Below are 7,464 nucleotides of genomic sequence, written 5' to 3' on the forward strand. Positions count from 1 at the left end.
TCTTCAGCTCGTTGCAATAATAATAATAATAATAATAATAATAATACCAATTTAATTAAAATTTATTATAATAAACGTCGATAATGATAATAGAACGACTGATCGAAGAGCAATAAGAAAAACATACCGATTTTATGTGGAAACCCTTTTGGGAGAAAATTACAGGTAGAGGATGAGAAATTCATTAATGTTAAAAAACGAATGATACAAGAAGAGTTTCGACTACATCTATTTAAGGGTTAAAAACTATGTTCTAATCAAAGTCAAATAGAAAAATAATAATTCTATAAAGATTCAATTTGTGCTGTATGACCCGTACCGCGGGAGCAGACCAGTTTTGTGCTTAATGGGGATATGTGGCGGGCTACGACCCTCGGCCTTTCGCCCCCACAGATCTCCTTATTTTGCCACTGTTTTATTTCTTCAACAAGTGACAGGATATGGTTGATCAATGTGAGAATTTTTATAGATTTTGACATATTAAGTTAAAGTTATTTTTGTTTTATGTTTTAATTTTTGTTTTGTTTTGTGATATAATGCCTAGAACTATGTATAATCCCTCTCCAACCCTTATATAAGAAGATAATGTGTTGAAGCGCATTCGAACTCACACCTTCCACTAACAACAGTATCAATGCTAACTAAGCTAAGACTCAATCTGTAATTACTATTTTAAATTTAATTGAAGTATTTAAAGAGTTTGTTCTATATAATCAATCCCACGTTGGATTTAGGATATGTTGTTGATCCACTTCAATTTTTTTTTGTTTATTACAATGTTATATATATATATATATATATATATTTATTTATTTATTTATTTATGAAGTTGGTCATACTTGTAAAATTTTAACTATAAAAGTTACATTTTTAATAAATAAATTTTTAAGAATAAGTGTAATTATTCATTTGGTTTATTTAATTTATGATTTTCACTTTGTTTATCTTAAAAGATTTTTTTCTTATTTTCTTTTTAATTTTCCTACAGTTCTATCTTTACATCTGGACCAACAGCAAAAATTGACAACTCATTTATGTTGAGTTGTGGACGGCCATATCCAAAAATTGGGATTTTTCTGAAAAAGAGAAAATAAATTATGTAGTTCTTTTTAGAAAATTTTTATCTGCTTTGATTATGCATTTTATGAAGATATTAAGAAGCCTTATAAATAAAACTTCCGTACATATGATATCTAAGAAAAGAAATATCATCTTCTACTTTACATTTTTCTCTTCTCTCTTATTATTACTCTTAGGAGATAATATAAAATTTTGGCTTTTGAAGTTAATAACTGTTTTTGGTTCATCAATTTGAATTTTATCAAGATTTGATAATGTAGTCGGTGCTCTTAGAACATGATTGGATTGGTTGGTCAGACCAATTGGATCAAGAATCAACCAGTATACTAGTCCAAACAAAAGGGTTGAACCGATTGAATTGGGAATTACTCGAAACCAGTAAAAATCGAAAGCTGATACAAGAACCAATAGTTGAACAACTTTAATATTTTTTAATTGTTATGAATTTTTAATTAATTAATTATTATTGGTCTAGTAGTTGAACTAATCAAATTGATTGAATCAATAGCTAGTGGTCTGATCGGTTCAACCACTGTTCCGGTTATTAGAAAATTGTACGTAACACTCTAAGATTATATAACTGAAAAATTAACATATATTTTTTTTTATTTTCAAGTGATGATCTGGCACAGTATCAAAATGTCATGTTATCAAACTTTTATATATTCAAAGTATAAATTAAGAATCAAAATAAACTTAATTGTCAAATTTAAAAAACAAAAAGAAAATATAAATACCAGAATTAACTTAATTAAGATATTATATTAGGAATTCAACTTATACAGAAATAATTTTTTCCCACCAATAAGCCCTCTTCCTAATTAATTACGTTGGTTTTCAAAGAGAGACCATGTCTAAGTGCCGGATCTTAAAAATTCTGTCTTTATTGTTTCCATATGGTCGAGAGAAGGAGATTAATAATATACCCTGCTTATAGGTTAGGTTTAGACTAAAAAATGATTTAAATTTGAGTCAATTTAGACTCGGAATATTATTGTTTAAGCAATATTCGTAAACTTATCTAATAATTGAATTTGAGTGTTATTTTTGTAATTATATAAGGGTGACATATTTGAGTAACCATTGTAATTGATAAATCTCACTAAATTTGGTATAATTGGAGCACCACGATTACACTTTTCAATTTTTAAAGGGAGGGAGGGTGAGAGTTAGAGTACAAGCATCTAATTACACCTAAATCCAATTAAAAAAGTTAATTTTATAAAAGTTATAAGAATTATTATAATCATGAAAATATATTAGTGTTTGGGATGGTTATAGAAAAATAATTATATTATAAAAATAATTTATGTATTTTATAAAGTTATACAAAAATATTATTTAAATCTTCAAGAATTTCTAAAGTTATGGTCCAAATGTATGTTCTAAAAATAATTTACATGTTATAAAAGTATTATAATATATTTATTTATAAAAAAAGTTATGATTATGTATGAACAAAACTTATTTATGTGTTCAAGCTATATATTATCAAAATAATATACTTATTTATGTAATCGTACTATCAACTACTTTTTCAAACTAATATAATACATATGATAATTTGATTTTAATATTTGTTAACTTGTTTAGAAATTATTGTTATCATACTAATAACTTTTTATAGTAATTAATATTTTTAAAATTATAAATTATGTAATTGTGTAATTACAAATTATACTACCAAACATGATATAAGGAATTACGATGTAATTACATTCTATTAATCAAACACATCTAAAAATTAATACCCTAATAATTACACTTTCATTCAATTAGCCTGTGTTATCTAAATGGATTAATAAGTTTTTTTTTTATCAAAATTCAAATGGAGGTTGAACCTATAGCAAGCAAACTTTTCATTATTCAAGCCTACATTAACATGATTTATATGTAGTTTTAATCAATGAGATGAATATGTAAAAAATAAAATTAAAGATATAAGTGTATAAGCCCAAATTTGCCCAAGGCCCAAAAATGGCCCAAAACCCTATTAGAGAGTAGAAAGTTGTTAGTTAGTCGTGAATCTGGTAATGCTGTTGCTCAGTTTAGAGTGGTTACTCAAGTCTATAAATACTGTACATTGTGAATTCACAGATTAAGCATTTAGTATACAAAAGAAGTTTATTCTATAATTTCTCTATTTTCATTCTCAGTTTGGTTAGATATTTTCTATCACTTTTATTCAATTCTTTCATGGTATCATTCGCCATTTGATTCTGGATCCTTGTCTATCATGGCTTCTGCTGATTTCGCATCTGGTGAGTCTAGTTCTGGTGTGTTCGCCGACGATCGTGTCACCACTGTTCTTCCTCGGCATGAGGTGGTTAAGCTCGATGACGGCACCTATATTTAATGGCGTAAACAGATAAAATTAATCGTGGATGGCTATGGACTTATAGGATTCTTAGATGGTACTATTGCTCCGCCATCACGATTTATTTTAATGCCCGATGGATCTCGTGCTCCAAATCCGGCGGCTCAGGTGTTCACACAGCAGGATCGGCTTCTGACTTCATGGCTTGTCTACTGTAAGTGTTTCCCATCAGTCGTCGTTTGATGATGCGTGCACGGCGTGTGACATATGGAACACGACGATTAATCTGTTTGCGGCTGATACTGGTGCCAAGCAGTCACGAATTCGGCATGAGCTTTATTCTTTGAAGAAAGGTAATCTGTCCATTAAAGCTTATGTTGCTAAAATTAAACATTTGTGTGCTATGTTAGATGCATCTGGTTCTCGTATTTCTGAGGAAGAGAAGATTGAGGTGACACTCGCGGGTTTGCCGTCGGAGTTTGAGGCAGTTATTTCCTTCGCTCGGTTGTCGACTGGAATTCTGTCGTTACAACGTCTTGTTGATGCTTTAGTTGACTGTGAAAATCGTCAAGCTCAAGTGTTGCAGGAAGTAAACTTGCACGCAAACCTTGTTGAAGATGCGCCGTCTGTTGAAGGGGCTAGTTGTGGTGGTCGTGCGCCTGTTGTAGCCGTGGTAGAGCTTTTAGATCTCGCGTTCAATGCCAGATTTGTAGTCGCTTCGGTCATGAAACTCAGAAGTGCTACTACCGCTATCATCATGACTCGAATCGGGACTCGAATATCTCGTCTGTGGTGCCTCCGATCTCCTACCAAGGTGGTCCGTCTGGTGTTGAGAGGTTTGATTCGGAGTTGTTTATGCAACATGATGAAGAACAGTGTGTGGCTCCTTCTCAGAAAAGTCAAAGAACAATTTATGGCCAAGGGAACTATGCAAGTCAAAATAGGTATGCTGGTGGTCAAAACTGGGGTGGTGGCATGCAAAATGAACAATTGGCATATGGGCCACATGTGTCATATGCTCAGCATGAATATGGCCGGTCATATGCTAATGGGTATAAGCCCAATTTACGTCATATAGGCCCTGATGGTGGGACCGGTTTTAATGGCAATGCGCCATTTGAATTTGTTACTGGGAATGGACGGAGTGTATCACATGGGCTGAATGTTGAACAACATGCTGGACCGAATGGTGTACCATCTTCTAACTTTGTTCAAGTTGATCAAGTTGATCCTGATTCACCTGAACCGATTAATGTTGATCAGGGTCTACGATTTACCAAACCGCGCGCTCGGGTTTATACTGGGTCAGAATCATGTATTGGACTTCCTTGGCTAGGGGACTTACATGCATCTGATTATTCTGAGCCATCTGTATCTAGTTCTCATGTTAATACTACTCAACTTGGGCCTAGTAATGGCGATGATGGTTCATTCATTCCAGTGCGCGGTGGCACCACGTCTTGGTACCCTGACTCAGGTGTAAGTCATCATGTCTGTCGTGATGTATCAGCTTTACGTGATGTCATGCCATACTCAGGTACGTCATCTCTTTTAATGGGTGATGGTACTCCTGCGGTAATTTCATCAATTGGTACTGCTATTTTACCTACTCAGTTTAAGTCGTTACGATTGTCAAATGTTTTATGTGTGCTGAGTATACGGAAAAACCTCTTATCCGTCTCACAGTTTGCTCGTGATAATGATGTGTTTTTTGAGTTTCACCTTACCCATTGTGTTCTTACGGATGCCGTGACTCGGGAGATATTTCTGACGGGCCGCATTCGTGATGGGCTATATCAATTTTCTGTGCCAGTGGTTTTTAATCCGTCTAATGTTGCTCTATTTTTTGCTCATTCACAAGTTCCACGTACAGTTCCAAATTGTTCTGTGTTTGCTTTATGGCATAATCGTTTAGGCCACCCGTTTGCTTCTGTGGTCAAGACTATTCTAAATAAATGTAATATTGTTTCAAGTAAAAATAGTATTGATGGTATATGTACTGCATGTCAAAAAGGGAGGTCACATAAGTTACTTTTTTCACCTTCGACTACTAGTTATCGTCCTTTTAAGTTGATTGTTTCTTATATTTGGGGTCCCGGTTCTGTTACATATGATGATAAGAGATACTACGTTTCGTTTATTGACATGTGTACTCGGTTACCTGGGTTTACCTGGGTTTATCTTTTACATCAAAAAGCTCAAGCAATAGACTGTTTTACTCAGTTTCAACAGTTAATTAAGACACAGTTTGGCAAGTCTATTAAGCAATTTCAGAGCGATTGGAGAGGAGAATCCTGTGGTTTTACGACTGTTTAGAGTCCCAGGGAATTATACATCAGCTAACGTGTCTGTATACTTCTGAACAAAATGGAGTGGCTGAGTGTAAACATCGTCACATTGTTGAAGTGGGTATTACATTATTGGCTCACGCAAATTTGCCTATAGAATACTGGGGGTATGCGTTCTGTTGTGTGGTTCATCTTATAAATCGACTTCCTACTGTCGTTCTTCAGGGCAGTTCTTCGTTTAAGGCACTTTATAGAAATGATCTAACATATGATCATCTTCAAGTGTTTGGCTGCTGCTGTTATCCTTTTTTACGTCCATTTGTAGGTCATAAATTGGATTTTTGGTCTCAGCTGTCTACATTTTTGGGGTACAGTCCTCGTCACAAGGGGTATCAGTGTCTTTTACCAGATGGTAAGGTTATTATTTCAAGACATGTGGTATTTGATGAGCAGAGATTTTTGTTTACTGCATCTAGTTCCGATAAGTCTATGAAGACGACCAGTCCAACTAGTACGACTGTTGTTCCCATTGTGTAGCTCGCTTCTTTTTTTTCGTCTTTTATGCCTTGTGTGGTGTCACCATCTCTCCAAGGGTTCCAGTCTCAGCCTAATGCTCCTACATCAGATGTTGACTTGGTGCAGTCTCAGTCTCATGCTTATTCGGCTGCTGTTGGGTCTGGGTTGGATGATCTTCCAGCTGTCCATGAGTCCTTTTCACCAGGTGGTTTTAATGCCCATCCTCATTCTATCTCAAGATTGTCTGATGGTGTTTCGTCATTGTTTGACAGTCATATTAGTAGGCCACCTGTGGGTAATACTCACCCAATGGTCGCTCGAGCTAAAGCGGGAGTTTACAAGTCGAAGGTTTTAAATGTTGAAGCTATTGACCTTCTACAATTGAAGAAGCTCTGGCTACTGTTGAGTGGCGCACTGCTGCGCAAGATTTGTATGATGCTCTTATGCGTAATTCCACATGGAAGCTAGTTCCCACTCCGTCTAATCGTAAGGTTATTGGGTGCAAATGGTTGTTTAGAATCAAAAGGAATTCTAATGGTACTATTGCTCGACATAAGGCTCGATTAGTTGCAAAAAGCTACTCTCAGGTTTCGGGTTGTGATTTTAAGGAAACGTTTAGTCCGGTGGTCAAACAGGCTACTATCAGAGTTATTTTGTCTATTGCTGTGTCTAGGGGGTGGTCGCTTCGGCAAGTGGATGTGAATAATGCGTTTCTAAATGGAGATCTTGATACTGAAGTTTTCATGCACCAACCTCCCGGCTATATTCAGTATGGTCCAGATGGCAGACCTCTGGTGTGTAGTCTGAAGAAAGCATTGTATGGTCTTCATCAGGCTCCCCGTGCTTGGTTTGAAAAGCTGAAATGATTTCTAGTATCTGTGGGGTTTGTGGTATCGAAGTCTGATGCTTCCTTATTTGTTCGGGTCATACCAGATTCAACGTTGTATGTTCTTGTGTACGTTGATGATATCATTGTTACTGGTGATGTGCCTTTTATTATAGAGTGGTTTGTTCAATTATTGAATAATGAGTTCTCGCTTAAGGACATGTGTGATCTTCATTACTTTCTTGGGATAGAAGTTACTCGTTCTTTATCAGGCTGTCTTCATCTTTGTCAGAAGAAGTATATACGTGATATTCTTATACGGTGTTCGATGGAAAATGCAAAGAGTGTTCATACACCGATGATTAGTTCCTCTATCATGACTAGAGATGGTGGTGAGCGTTTAGAGAATCCGACTGAATACAGGAGCCTTGCCGGAG

This window comes from Gossypium raimondii, chromosome 1, assembly GCF_025698545.1.
Source record: "Gossypium raimondii isolate GPD5lz chromosome 1, ASM2569854v1, whole genome shotgun sequence".
In the NCBI taxonomy this organism is placed as follows: Eukaryota; Viridiplantae; Streptophyta; class Magnoliopsida; order Malvales; family Malvaceae; genus Gossypium; species Gossypium raimondii.